This window comes from Lygodium microphyllum, chromosome 9 (genome assembly GCF_053477565.2).
Source record: "Lygodium microphyllum isolate KBCC chromosome 9, Lygodium_microphyllum_v1.1.10, whole genome shotgun sequence".
Lineage (NCBI taxonomy): Eukaryota > Viridiplantae > Streptophyta > Polypodiopsida > Schizaeales > Lygodiaceae > Lygodium > Lygodium microphyllum.
Window position 1 is genome coordinate 103,242,092 of NC_141143.1, and position 16,386 is coordinate 103,258,477.

The window sequence follows — 16,386 nt, forward strand, 5'->3', positions numbered from 1 at the left end:
AGGGTAGAAGTGGATTATGACTCCAATGTCCACCGCCCCACTACAACTTCCCTATAATCTATAATCCTCATTGTACTACATATGAAGATGCCCTCGTCTTCACATCAAAAAACTTATATGATACCCTAATCCAATTCACTAATAAATTCTCTTCATGCCCTGACCCCGCCTTCATTACTACTTATAATTACCTTGGATTGCTTAGGATACTCCCTAGGCAAGATCCCACCCCGTAGGAGTGTGGCCTCCCAGTACTCTATTTTGATCCTAACACTATAGATAGTTGCCCAATGGCTCGACTAATGATGTGAGCTGCTCTATTGCCTTCATTTTGCTTGGCTTTACTAGAGGACATGAATAATAGCTGCTTCACCCGCTACAATCATCCATTCCTCTCCACCACCACCCTTCAAGTCCATCTAAACCTCAAGGGATATCTCCAAAGCCACTGATTCCTTAATAAATCTATTAAGTCCCCCTTCTCCATCTCACTCTGATGACGAAGATTAAACTTCTATCATGGCTATGTAACTTTATAATTTTTTTTAAAGGAGAGGGAGAAACAAAGAAGAGACAAAAAAAGGAAAAAAAAAGGGAAAGATATCACATGTAGCCATCGCAAGTTGCACATCGATCATAGTCACTGCACGTAGGGGTCCTCAAGCTAGGTACGTCTAGTGGCCTCGATCGGCCACCTCCGTCCCTGATCCCTTAGCCTCATTTTAACCCCCCCCCCCCCCCTTTCCACACTTAGGGCACATCAAGGGCAGGACACACCTAGGGAGGTAACACTCATTAGACCTGTCACCCTAATCCCCCTGCACTGCACCTCCCTTATGCACCAACTGGGTCCTCAAGTGTGGGACACCACCGAGAGCTTGCCCAAGGTAGACCCATCTCCTAGTTCCACAAGAATTGGCACCACGCACTCCATGGTAAGGCAAACACACCCACAAGTAGTGCACTTTTTTTTCTTTCTAGGTACAAAAAAAGGCTCCCACTACCAACTCCAGAGACCACATCATCCATGCAATGTACTTCCCATCTTATGCGACATATCACCATGCAGGCATAACAAAGCAAGGGACGGATGCAATAGCCCAAGTCAAAAAGTGAATGAAGAAACTCATTTAAAACCGTGCAAGAGACGGTAGCCACAAAGGGGCAAACAACAGATCTATCCAACTTTATCTTCAATCTTGAAGCCAGATCCATCCACCAGCCTCCATCCAAGACCAAGGCTCATTCCAAACTCCAGGGCCTTTCAATTTCATAAATCCCTTCAACGGGGTCCATAAATCCCTCCAAGACCAAGGATCATATCCAATGCAAGGACCTTTTAGTTCCATAAATCCCTCCAACATGTCCATAAATCCCTCCAAGACTAGGGTTCATTCCAAACTCCAAGGCCTTTCAGTTCCATAAATTCCTCCAACACCAGGGTTCACTCCCAACTCAAGGGCCTTTCAGTTCCATAAATCCTTCAAATACACCCCCCAACACAGCTTGTATACAAACTCAAAAACCCACCTAGCTACCCTAGCAACAACGTCCGACTCACCACCCAGCAAATGCCATGGGATTGGCACTCAACTAGGAGGGGGGTAATGTTAACCCTCAGACGAACAAGGTGGAAAATCCAAAAAATCTAAAGTAGAAGATAAGGCCAAGGCAAAAGCGGAATGGAGGACGAAGGCATGCCAAGAAAAATCAGGAAACACAAGAAGTGTGAAAAAGTCCTAAATCAAGGAGAGGCACATAAGAAAAAGCACAAGTCAAAACTTTTGTAAAAGAGCGCAAGGCACACCATGATTTATTTTAAGAGCGTCAAGCTTTGACCCGTGCAAATTGTAAAGGTTGATGGGTGGTAGGAAGAAAGCTAGGAAGATAGGAGAACAATGGAAAAAAGGTCCTAAGCTATGGTTGGCCATGTAAAAAGGGGACAACCACCCAAGGGAAAGAGGGTTTTGTATATAAAGTTCAAAAAGTGAATGAGAGCTCATTCTTTGGTGTGTGGCAAAGTGGATTCTTCTTCTTCTTTTCTTCTTCTCTTCTCTTGCTAGCTTCTGAGTGCTTGAGGGAGGGAGCGTGGAGTGTGTGAGAGTCAGGGATCTTGGAGGTGAAGCTCCATCTCCTCCCTTCCTCTTTTCTCTTCTCTCGTCTCGCGCGTGGCTATGGAGGATGGAGCTTGGAGGAAGAGGCTTGAGGATGCTTGAGCTTACATCACAAATCTTGGGGCTATCGGAGTGCTTGAGGGAGGAAGCAACTCACTCGGGCATCAAGGTAAGCTCACTACACTCATAGAGATCGATAGCACGTCAGCTATGCGAGAGGTAGCCATTAGTGCTCGCTTGAAACACTTGAACAATAAGTGGTCTATGGGTCTTCGCGGTTGAGCTTGAGCTGGCCTCTACAATGTCTAAAGCATTTGTTGGGGGTAAAGGCGCCTCCGCCGTGCCACCCCGTGTATTACTACACTGACAGTACCCGCCACTGCACACTGCAGGTGGCGGGCGCCCGTCACATCACTTTATTCTTTATTCTTTTAGTGACAGTTTGAATAAAGGAAGGCCCGGTCACACATTGTGACTGTTGGAGTTCCCATTTCTTGTCTCTCTCTTTCTTGCTCTTGCTCTCCCGCCATAGCTCATGTGCAAGCTTCGATCCTTCTCACCTTTCAACTGGTATCAGAGCTTGGCTTCCTCTTGCTCGAGCTCGACTCGGTGCTTCTCTATCTTCGCATCGACTCCCTTCACGCATTGGATCTCCATCCCGGCAACCATATTTGATCTCCCCGAGCTCCCGTCACTCCCCGGCTTCCCGAGCACCTTCCCGGCCTATTGAGGCACCTTCAAGGCATTGATACTGAGGTATTTGATCATTCTTTCAGGGTTTTATTTCAGTCTACAGTTTGAAACAGGGCAGGAACAAAGGGCAGCCACTCTTCTTGAGCTTCATAGCTCATATCTTCCCTCCCCTTTGCATTGGGCCTTCATTGCTTGGTATGTGCCTACCTTGGGCCATCATGGAGCCCCCCCACACTCAACATTCAGCCACGTGATTAAAGCGGCACTCCAGGCCTCAACACGCTGAATATGGCACCCATTTTCAGACTTTGACCTCCACGTTTTACAACTGAATGCTTTGTTGCTCATGGAGCACTCATCATTGGCCTATTTGGAGGGCATTTGAGCCATTTTTGGATGCCATTTTGATGCTTTGGCTTGACATTGAGGTTGGGAGCTGATCGTTCTCAGTTTTGAAACTGTCATTCACTGCATAACATTGCTGGAAACAGGGCAGCACCCCTGACACTGACATTTGTTGCTTATGCCTCATTCCGTTGGAGCTATTTGATTCCCGTATGCGGTCTACTTCCTACCCGGATGTATTGGGGATGTATGCATTTGGTTTGACCATGATTTTGGCTTGAATTCGGGGCTGAAATCTACTGTTTAGAACAGTAAATACATGCTGGAATAACAGTGGGCTGAAGGTACTTTACATGCTTTGGCACTTACCTACCGATACCGGATGTATGCTTTGAGCTTTGGCATGATGTCTCTGACATTTGGGGATGACTTGGAGCAATTTTGGCTTGAATACGGGGCTGAAATCTACTGTTTAGAACAGTAAATACATGCTAGAATAACAGTGGGCTGAAGGTACTTTGCATGCTTTGGCACTTACCTACCGATACCGGATGTATGCTTTGAGCTTTGGCATGATGTCTCTAACATTTGGGGACGACTTGGAGCATATGTATGAGATTATGGGATGCTTTTGAGCTTCGCATTAGCTCCGTCTTCACTGGCATTTGGACCGACTTGGCATGCTCGTGGACCGCCTATGCCTCATGTCTCTACTTGACAGTTAGGCTTTTGCATTACATGCTTTGGTTCGTGACATATGCTATTTGGTTCGTGTATGCCATACCGACATTTGGAGCTTAGATTTGGATGCATTTGAGCATTCCCGGCTTACTTGATCACTGATCTTGGTTGCTATTTAGATGTCATTGAGTTGATCGAGAGCTTATTTGGGCTTATGTATTGCTTCATGGTTAATACGACTGGTGCTTCATGTATGTCATGCTCTCTTGGATGCGCTTGATGCATTGACAAGTTCACTTATCACTGGTGCTTTCTCTTGGGTTGTTTGAGCTTCTGAGCTCACTTTGTACGCCTTTTGTGCCAGTGGGAGCATTTTACATGCTTGCTTGACCTTTGACAATTGCATGCTATTGGAGCACTTACATGTATTTGGAGCAGTTTATGTCTTGAGCAGCTACATACACATTGAGACTTTGGGATCATACTCCGATCTTTATGGATATGCATTGATGTACTCTTGGTTCACAGGATGCTTATGAGCTGAGTCTCATATTTGGATCTTTCTCTTTGAGCAGACACCTATTTGTGTCAGGTTTTTGGCAGTTACAGGAACACCTTGCCTAGAGTGTCTGGGGGTGTGCCTTTCACTGGCAGATGTTATTTTGACATGCTTCGGTGTTGAGCTCATGTTCTTTTCACTGTCGTTGGCCTTGCTTATGTCCGTTTCATGCCGGCTTTGGACCTAGCATTGTTTGCTTGACATTGGATCCTATTTTGGGACAGTTTGCTCTCTAGACTGCATACCTGCAATTTATTACAGCAAGCAGTTATTGGTAGACTGAGGTGTACTTTTCATGCTGAAATATCCTGATTTGGTGTACCGCACCTAGTACTAAGTGGACAGCAACTTTTGGCACACTTTGCTCGCCCTTTGGACCCCGTTTTGGTCATTTTTGGGCAGTTTCTGCAGTAAAACAGCAAGCAGTTTTGGACTGTTTGGGCATTTCCAGCCTGCATAATGGCGTCATCTTCGCATGATAGTGCCATCTTTAACATTATAAAGTTGGATGGTACCAACTACTCTTACTGGAAGAGTCAAATTTGGCAGGTCTTGGTGCAGAAATCTCAGATTAAGCCACTTCGGTTGAGTGGGGAGCAGCCTGAAACTATGGACAATGACGACTGGCTTGAACTTGATGAGCTATGCAAGTCCACGATTCTATTGTCTCTCACTGAACAGGTACATTATAATGTATTTGAGGAAGCACAGAGTGCATGGGATCTATGGAATAAGATCAAGAATCTTTATGATAAGAAAAGTTCGGCAAGTCAGATGTACTGGTTGAAGCAGCTTATGGATTTGCACATGAAGGATAATGCGACTATGTCTGCTCACATGAGCCAGTTCCATGCTATACTGAAGAACTTGACTTCGCAGGATATCACCTTTGGAGAGGAAGTAACTCCTCTTTTCTTGCTTGGGACTCTGAATGAGTCATGGGATGTTTTCCGTACTGCTCTTTGTGCCTCTAGTGCTACTCTACAATTGGCAGATGTTGAGAGTGCTCTTCTTCAGGAAGAGGTGAATCGCAAAAACTTGGATGCCTCTCGTGATAGTCATGCTTTGACAATTAGAGGCAGGAATGACAGGTATGACCGTGGTAATGGCCGAGGCCGTGACTCGCAGAAGGGTCGGTCTAAATCTCGTGGCAAGTCGCGTAGTAAGTCGCGTGGGCGCAATGCAAATGTCACTTGTCATCATTGTGGGAAAAAGGGCCATATTAGACCACAGTGTCATGAGTTGCGCAATGAGAAGCGCAAGGATAAGGGGAAAGATAAAGTGCAGGAGAAGTCCTTTGATCGTAGCATAGTACCTGCGAAGTCCAGCGTCAAGATTGAGGAAATTAATGTCACGCCGACTGAGGAGTCCGATAGTGGTGATGAGTTTATACTTGCAGCTAGTTCTTCTGATGCTTCACACTTGACTAAGACACCTAGTATGTATGCACAGTGTTGGTTATTGGATTCAGGTGCGTCCTTCCATGTGATGCCTTACCATCAGTGGTTTCACTCTTACTGTACTGTATCTGGATCAATCAAACTTGGAGATGACAGGTCTCTTGATATTGTGGGCTGTGGAGATATTCAGTTGCAGTTTTCCACTGGCAGTTCATTTTTGCTCAGGGATGTACGTCATGTACCTGCGCTTACGCGCAGTCTTATGTCTGCAGGACAGCTGGATGATGCAGGATTTCATGTATGTTTTGGGGATTCTGCCTGGAAGATTACTCGTGGCAAACTTGTGCTTGCTAGAGGCGCCAAGGCTAGCAACCTCTATCCTCTTGTTGTATCTGGGTCCTCAGTTGACCATGTTTTGGCAATGGGTTCTATCCCACATGTATCACTTTGGCATGCCCGTTTGGGGCATATGTCTTTGAAAGGAATGAAAATGTTATCTGGTTTGCAGTATCTTCCACCTTTGGACTATGCACATTTTGACTCATGTGATCATTGTCTTTATGGTAAGCAGAATAGGTCTACCCATAAGAAATCGGGTAGGCCACGCTTGAGTGAGCCCTTGGCATTGGTGCATTCCGATGTTTGTGGGCCTATGCCTTGCATGTCTATGGGTGGCGCGAAGTACTTCGTTACCTTCATTGATGATTTTTCTAGGAAAGTGTGGGCTTATTCCATAAAGCAGAATTCCGATGTCTTGGCAGTTTTTCAAAGATGGCTTGCTCTTGTTGAGAACCAGACTGGGTATAGGCTGAAATGCCTTAGGACAGATAATGGGGGAGAATATGTCTCGCATGCTTTTGAGCAGTTTTGTGATGACAGGGGTAAGCGTCAGTTGACCGCCCCTTACACCCCACCCCAGAATGGTTTGGCTGAGCGCATGAACAGGACTATTCAGGAGCGTGTGCGCTCTATGCTTAGCCATGCAGGCCTACCCCAGAGTTTTTGGGCTGAGGCAGTTAGTACGGCAGTGCATGTCATAAACCGATCGTCTTCCAGTGGATTGGATTTCCAGGTGGCAGAGGAAGTTTGGGCTGGTAAGCCACCCTCTTATGCGCATCTCCGTGTCTTTGGATGTGAGGCATTCTGCCATGTGCCCAAGGACAAGAGGAGTAAATTGGATCCAAAGAGCATTAAATGCATATTCCTTGGCTATGGTGAGTCAGGAGAGATGGGCTATCGCCTATGGGATCCGCAGGCGCAGAAAATAGTACGTAGCCATGATGTCGTCTTCCATGAAGACAAGATGCATAGGCAGCCTGAGAAGGTGGTTGAGATCCACAGAGTGATCTTTCAGGAGGAGCCTAGAGCTCCAGCACAGCCAGTAGTACAGCCTGCAGCAGTTCCTCCGCAGGGCCAGGGTGTTGGACAGGCAGTTAGACAGGCAACAGAGCCTGCGGTGAGACGGTCTGCTAGAGACAGACGTCTACCTGACAGATTTCAGCCCTCTATGCATTATGTTTTGGTTACAGATACAGGAGAGCCTTTCACTTATGATGAGGCTATGCGCAGGGGTGACAGTCACTCCTGGGAGAGGGCTATGCAGTCTGAGATAGACTCCCTGCATAAGAATGAGACTTGGGATTTGGTTGCCTTGCCTAAGGGCAAGAAGGCTTTGCCATGCAAGTGGGTGTACAAGCTAAAAAGTACCCCTGGACACCCAAGCCGGCATACAAGGCTAGATTGGTAGCAAAGGGTTTTAAGCAGGAACATGGTGTGGACTTTGATGAGGTCTTCTCTCCTATGGTTAAGATGACCACCCTGCGCTTAGTCTTGGCTTTGGTTGCACAGCTTGACTTAGATCTGTATCAGATGGATGTCAAGACGGCTTTTCTACATGGGGACTTGCATGATGAGATCTATATGGATCAGCCTAAGGGCTTTGCAGAACCTGGCAGGGAGCACCTAGTGTGCAAGTTGAAGAAGAGCTTGTATGGCTTGAAGCAGGCACCTAGGGAATGGTATCATAAGTTTGATGCCTTTATGCAGTCACAGGGCTACAGCAGGAGTGCTATGGATCCGTGTCTTTACACGAAGAAAGCCCGTGATGGCAGTTTGCTTATCTTGGTACTCTATGTTGATGATATGCTGATAGCAGGGAAAGCGCATGATGAGCTAGATGCTCTTAAATCTCAGCTGAAGAAGAACTTTGAGATGAAGGATTTGGGACAGGCCTCACATATACTTGGGATGCGCATTAAGCGCGATAGGCATCAGGGGCTTTTGTATCTCTCACAACGGGAGTACATTCATAAAGTCCTTGAGCGCTTCCGCATGCAGGACGTAAAGCCTATTAGCTGTCCATTACCTTCTTATGTGAAGGTATCACAGGCCGATTGTCCGCAGACAGATGAGCAGAGGGCCGAGATGGCCAAGATTCCTTATGCTTCAGCCGTGGGCAGTTTGATGTATGCCATGATAGCCACTTGTCCAGATATTGCACATGCAGTTGGTGTTGTGGCATACTATATGGCTACACCTGGCAGCAGACATTGGGATGCCGTGAAGGGTATCATGAGGTACGTGAAGGGCACAACAGATATGTGTATTTGCTATGGCAGCCAGGATACAGGGGTCGTGGGGTACACTGACTTCGATTATGCAGGACATGCAGATAGTAGGAAGTCCACTTCTGGCTATATATTCACCTATGCTGGAGGGGCTGTCTCTTGGATGTCCAGGGTTCAGAAGTGCACGGCTTTGTCTACCACTGAGGCCGAGTATGTTGCAGCCACTGAGGCTTGCAAGGAGGCCATATGGTTAGGCCATCTAGTTGCTGACCTTGGGATTGATGCTACACCTACACTGCATTCGGATTCTATGAGTGCCATTCAGTTGGCTAAGAATCCGGTCTTCCATGCGAAGACAAAATACATTGAGGTGAGGTATCACTTCATACGTGGTGTCGTGGAGGACAGGTCTGTTGACCTTGTCAAGATCTCCACTGACGAGAATCCTGCAGATCTGCTCATGAAGAGCCTCACTACTGAGCGCTTTGCCTTCCTCAGGAGATTGATGGGCGTTGGATGAGATGTCGCCTTTCCTCATCCCTTGTACCTATGTACATTTGTACTGTCTTTTCTTTTTCTTTTCTCTCTCACTAGGGCAGATTCGCCTTTAAGTGGGAGGTTGTTGGGGGTAAAGGCACCTCCGTCGTGCCGCCCCGTGTATTACTACACTGACAGGTACCGCCATTGCACACTGCAGGTAGCGGGCGCCCGTCATATCACTTTATTCTTTATTCTTTTAGTGACAGTTTGAATAAAGGAAGGCCCGGTCACACATTGTGACTGTTGGAGTTCCCATTTCTTGTCTCTCTCTTTCTTGCTCTTGCTCTCCCACCATAGCTCGCGTGCAAGCTTCGATCCTTCTCACCTTTCAGCATTGGCAATGAGGATCCTAGTATGGACTTAATGGTCCATACGTAAGATAAAGATGTGATTCTTAACCTTATGGTGGCTGTGAAGCATGCAATTGAGACAGGAGGGTTTCTTTTTTTTATAAACATGGATTTGAATAAGGCATGTGATAGGCCTAAGTGGGATTTTTTACTCTTAATGATGGGGAAACTTGGGTTTGGATCTAACTTCTATAGGGTGGTGGGCACACCCTTCTCTAATGCTACAACAAAGGTAGAGGTTAATGGATTTATGTCACATCTTTTTAGTTTACAAAGGTTAGTATGACAAGGTTGTCCCTTGGCAATACTCCTTTTTGCTATCATTCTTGACCCACTACTTGAAGCCCTATGACATAGAGTAGAAAGTGCAATGGTGAAAGCACTATCACTACCAGGGCATGCCAGATGGTGTACAAATGTGCACCCAAATAAATGATTTCACAAAATCAAAACCACGCAAGCTTGAGCAATTGAGCTTCCCCAAGCACTTTCTATGCTTATTATCTTCACAAACCAAGTAAGAGAATAAGTATCTTAGACATACTCCCAAGCTAATGAACAAGTTGTGATACCATATCAAGCTAATAACATGAAATATAATGTGAATGTGCTCAATCAAAGCATGGGATGATGTGAGTATAGCTTTTGAGAAGGCAAAGGAAAAACATGTGCAAGAGGAGAGTCCTATATGTGAGTTGCCAAATCCTAACTCAAAAAGGGTTTGAAATTTTCATCTTAGGGTGATAAGCAATCAATTAGGTCAATGTGGGCTACTCAAAGAAGGGCAAACCTACTTATGTTAGCATCTCACATAAGGGGTTACTTATGAATCACATTTAGTGTAATACTATTGGAATGAAACTAAATGAAGTGACCTTAAGTTTATTCTTACTCCAATAAGGCAGAGGTGTTCCTACATATGTAATAGGGTCAACTCAAAGCCACTTTAAGCATGCTTGAAATACCCACGAGGACCTACAAGGTCACAAAAAAATTATGTAGTTTATGTCACCTTGCAAGCTTCCTTAAAACCTCAACGTTATTATCATTTATGAAATTATGTTAAAGAAGTATTTTTTATGTAGAGATGACAAGTTGTAAAGGAATGAAATTTGAGCAAAACTAGATGAAAAGGGGGCCTATAGAGGATGGTAATGTGATGTCCCTATGATGAAGGTGTGACGTTGCAAATTTGTGGAGAAAGCATTGAGATTGTAAAACACCTATTTATGTAGAAAAAATATGTGTCTTGCTCAAGGTGGTTGGGCCTTAACAAATGTGATGCAAGAGTGGCAAAGAAGAGAGTAAAGACTATACTAAATGCAACCACACCTCCCCCTACCCTCGAGCACAATGTAGCTCTTACTTTGCAAGACGAGTCAAAGTTACATGGATATATTTTTTCCATTAATTTATTGAAGCTAAGTATCTTCCTATGTCTTTGAGAATTTGTTCGATGAGCCTTATACACAATGCATGGCTAACAAGTTTTATAGCCATGTCAAATTCCCAATCGTCATTGATCATTCTTTTGCACCTAACAAGAAATCAACAATAATCTTGCCATGATAATTGATAGGACCATTGTTACTTGTGATAAGCATCTTCATGATTCAAAGGGCTAAAATTTGTAAGAAATTATTTATGACACTCTTCAACATGTAGCCTTTTAAATGCTAAAATCAAATGTAGAAGGATATTAATCATTTGAATTCTCAATGTTTTGATATCATTATTAGAAGTGAAAGCATAACATTTGGAAGTGGTGATCATGTTTCTTAAATTTGTAATTCCTTGTCAAAATCCATGATTAGAACTAAATAACTACATTCTTATAACATGCAAAAGCCTTCTCCAACTAATGCAATGAAAGTGACATGAAGGAATGAGACCCAAGGCAAATGTGAGAAAAACACAATGGAGATGGACATAGCTCAAAATGAAAGGATAGGACAAAATGTGAGAATGTGAGAGTTGTTAGTTGAATAGAAATATTTCTTGCAACCTTTCAAGCGAGAGAGAGGCATACACCAACACCCATCATTTTCCCTATGTATATTGTGTATGTGAGACAAGCCAAATATTGACTATGGTCTTGCCACTTATGAAGGAGAGAAATAAATAGTATAAGATATCATGTTAACAAGAGTTGTGATCCTTGCAAAATGAGAAATTAGAAAGTAATATTTCATTGGAAGAAGATTCTTTAAATTATTGAATGAAGAAGAGCTAATCGTGAATTTGCATCCAAAGGAAAGCAAAATTATAGTGCTTTCGCTCAATAACTTCAATATCTTACTTCTTCATGCCCTATATCTTTGAATTTGAGATGTGAAACTTCTCCATCTTTTTCAATAGCTCATTATCTTAGCTTTTCTAGACATCTTCATCCCCTATGTATTCAAGTTTGGAATGTTATAAGTCTACCTCCTCTTCATTTCTCTCCCTATTCTCACATTTTCACTTATATTTCTCTCTTTTTTCCCTCCCTTCTCTCTCTCAAACAACTCTCTCTCTCTCTCTCTCTCTCTCTCTCTCTCTCTCTCTCTCTCTCTCTCTCTCTCTCTCTCTCTCTCTCTCTCTCTCTCTCTCTCTCTCTCTCTCTCTCTCTCTCTCCATGCATCAATATCCTATTATTCCCATTTGAGTCAATTTGTTGCCATTGCTCAACAACATGGCATACCAACTCCTCACATGTTGAGTAGCTCCTTATCTGTCTTATTGCCTTCATCCTGCCTTTGCCCTCTTCACCTATCTTATCACAAGTGATGTCCTTCTCCTTTGCTGGCTCATAAAGAGAGAGTCAATATTTGTAGCCATAATATCCTCCTTCATCACAACCACATTACCTCCTTTTCACATGTGAGAGTAGCTATATACACAACTAAATGCTTATTCATCACACAATTATAATTAAAAGTGATTAATGCGTAATTGAGAGAGAGGTGCTACCCATACTACTATCATCATTGGGTTCCAATGGTAACCAAGATAGTGAGAGGGTGGATTTCCATGGAATCCATCAAGACCATCCTCCACACATCTTCGTGACCACCACCTCTGCATCAACACAACCAAAAGTTGTTGTACACCCTACGGAAGATACTGAGCCCATTCCTCATCCACCCACCCACTATGAGAGAGACAGAGAGAAACCCACATTAACAATAATAGATAAAAAGAACAAAAATGGGCCATGTAAGAGGTGGCTTGGTAACAATCACTATGGATGTCAACTTGCTATTCATGTGTAGATCCTAGGTAGAGAAAGAGGCTATAAACAACTCCGATGTGTAATGTCCCTATTTATTACAAAGCACTTGAGAGCAATATCACTACAAGGATTTGGGCCATTAGCGACGCCGGATAGCGGCGTCGCTATTGGCGCAAATAGCGACGGGCCGCAAGGAAAAAACGTGGCCGAAACCCGGGCGCGGTTTTCATTTCTTTTGCTTCGAGTTTTGAGAGCGAGAGCGAGGGAGAGAGCGACCGTCGTGAGAGAAGAAGAGGAAGAAGACTTGCTGCCGCCGCCGTTGTTCGCAAAGGAGAGGAGGAGCCTTCATCGCAAAGAGAAGCCGCCCCACGCTCGCCATATCTCATTGGTGAGTCTCCCTCTCTCTTTCTTTTGCTTGTTCAAGGTTTAAATCACTCTCTTTTGCTTGTTTAGGAGAGGAAATGAAAGAGAAAGAGAGGGAGAGGGAGAGAGAGGGAGAGAAAGAGAGGGAGAGAAAGAGAAAGAGAGGGAGAGTGCATTCTCTCTCTCCCTCTCCCTTTTGCTTGTTTAATGTTTAAATCACTTTCTTTTTTGCTTGTTTAGGAGAGGAAATGAGAGAGTAAGAGAGAAAGAGAGGGAGAGGGAGAGGGAGAGGAAATGAGAGAGGGAGAGAAAGAGAAAGAGAGGGAGAGGGAGGGAGAGTGCATTCTCTCTCTCCCTCTCCCTTTTGCTTGTTTAATGTTTAAATCACTTTCTTTTTTGCTTGTTTAGGAGAGGAAATGAGAGAGAAAGAGAGGGAGAGAAAGAGAGGGAGAGGGAGAGGGAGGGGAAGGAAATGAGAGAGGGAGAGAAAGAAAAAGAGAGGGAGAGTGCATTGTCTCTCTCCCTCTCCCTTTTGTTTGTTTAATGTTTAAATCACTTTATTTTTTGCTTGTTTAGGAAATGAGAGAGAAAGAGAGATAGAGAGGAAGAGAAAGAGAAAGAGAAAGAGAGGGAGAGGGAGAGGGAGAGGGAGGGGAAGGAAAAGAGGGAGGGAGAGAAAGAGAACGAGAGGGAGAGGGTGAGGGTGAGAGAGAGTGTGTGCATTCTCTCTCTCACGACGGGTTTGGTTGTTTGTTGTTTGAATCACTTTCTTTTTTGCTTATTTAGGAGAGGAAATGAGAGAGAAAGAGAGAAAGAGAGAAAGAGAGAAAGAGAGGGAGAGGGAGGGGAAGGAAATTTAAGATAATAGACTTATCGATAATGGTATGCAATGTGCTTTGCCATGGGCCACGTACATTGGTGACTCTTTTAGATGGCTTAAAAATTGTCAATTCCTTCATAATGTCCAAGTAGGGGATCTAATTGTGATATGCATAATTCATTGTTTTTGTATTAACTTTATAGGCATAACAAATTATAAATCATGCCAACTAGTCAACGGAAGGACTAAAAGAAAATGATACCCTAGCTAATGGTCATTACGGTACTTCATCAAAATGAACCCAAAAGTATTGTTATAGAAGAAGAAACCCTTAAATTGAGTATAGGATATTTTCTCTCAGGTCTTATGACTATGAGTAGAATTGATTGAAATAAATTTTATTACTATAGTTATTAAATTTCATAGATGGCGCGCATTAATTTTAATACGCGATCCTAGGACGAAAAAACTACATTTCTAAGATGCTTTTTGTTGAGACTGATTTATTATTAGACTAAGAGATCCTCAATGATGCTCAAAATGGATTACTTATACTCAAAGTCGAGATATAACAAATAATTATCTACCGGGACAAACAAATCCTTGAACATGATACAAGGCCGAGATATAACATCGGAAAATCTCTCAACTACTATATACAATGCAAGATTTATGGTCAACTTGCAACTTGATGTACATCTCCATAAAGCTATCCATTTAAGCCTCGTTTGTTGTAATGTAGATAAGATGGAAAACGAAGAAGGTCTTATTGTTCAAGATCGCGAGACGTATCTTAATCAGTGTGTTCCATGTCCTAGCTCTCAATGCAAGTTGGCAATCAGACGAAAACGCCGATTGTCTATAGAACACGTACGACGATTTGGCGAGTTTCAATTTGAGATCATTGATCAGGCGATTGCGGATTTTCAACAAACGGTAATTTGAAGTTAATATTAATCATGCATTGTACTCTCAAGCTAATTGAAAACCATACACAATAAGATTGGATCTTGTTGGCAAATTTTCTATCCAGGGGGTGATGTCTCGACCCAAGGGGAAGTGCACCCTTTGCAGCCAATTAGAAGAGTTCGTGGACGTGCGATGGATGGATTGCAGGAGCCAATCGACCACTCGCAAGGCATGGCCATCTATACTGTCAATGCCAGAGGAGACAGACAACCTTCCCGACCTACCTACAATCTTGGAGCCTGAGATGGAGGCAATGATCGATGCATTGATTCCTATGGATGTTGAGACATCTGACCCGCTTAGAGAGGAAGCATCCATACCATTATATGATGGGTGCCGAGTATCTCGGTTGAAGACATTGCTTGCACTCTTAAGTGTGCAAGCAAAATACGGTTGGAGCGATACGAGTGTGACTGAGTTATTCAGGTACCTTGCACATAGGCTTCATTGATTTTTTTTAAATAGTATTATTGCAAACATTTGTGTTTTTTCAAGGTGTTTTATGATTTTTTTCAGGTTATTGAAATATCATATATTACCACCTACAAATACCATGCCTGAGTCTCGTGATGATACACGATATGTTTTACGGAAGCTTGGCATGGACTACAATAATATCCATGCATGTATCAATGACTGCATATTGTTTCGAGATGAATACGAGACTATGGAGACATGTCCAAAGTGTGGTACTCACAGGTATCGACAGGACTTGCAAGGGCAAACCATCCCTCAAAAATTTCTCAGACACTTTTCGCTCATCCCCCACATAAACCACATGTTTCCCACGTCTGCCATGGCAAGCTTGACAATGTGGCATGTGTAGAATAGGTCCACGGATGGAGTTCAACGAATATCAGTGGATTCGCGCGCATGGAGCCACATCGACTCTACCTTCCCAGGCTTTGCGTGAGAGCCAAGGAATCTTTGGTTCGGTCTCGCCATGGATGGTGTGAACCCATTCGGTCTACGCTCGACTTCTTACAGTGTGTGGCCTATAGTGCTTGTCAACTACAACATCCCTCCATGGCTTTCTACGAAGAAAGGACATCTCATCCTTAGCTTGCACGTCCCGGGCTGCTACAAAGTAAAAAATATGGACGTGTATCTTCGTCCATTAGTCGATGAGCTTAAGATTTTGTGGGAGGAGGGGGTCACTGTACAAAATATGAGCAGGCGCAATGGTCGGCGGTCAGCCAACATTCGAGCCATTCTCATGTGGACGATGCATGACTTCCCGGGATTGGGAGAGTGCTCAGGTGAGCAGACCTTTGTTCTCGCTGGTAATATCTATATTTTATTTCATTCAATCAAGTATTCACTAGGTCGTGGCTCGCCTTACAGGTCTGGTTACCTCATGTTATCATGCATGTCCATTGTGTGGGCCACAGTTAGACTCCCGAAGGTCACGAACCATGAAGAAGATGGTATATCAAGGACACGCCACTTTCTTGCCGCAGGATCATGAACTCAGGGAAGGTTTTCTTGGACGACCTCCAGCACGTATGAACGCTGCAAGCTGGTATGAGCTGAAAATGGTAAACTCGGAATCACATCCAAATGGAATGCGATGGTTCTCAGTTTTCTACGAGTTGCCATATTGGACCCACTTACAGGTCAACCACTTGTTGGATCCCATGCATATTTTCAAGAATGTGGGCAGCTTGCTATGGGACCACATCACAGGAAAGAGAGACACTATAGGGTCACGAATGGATTTAAAGGAGGTAGGTAAGATGGAGGCGCTTTGGCCGCAGTCGAGTGCTGAAGG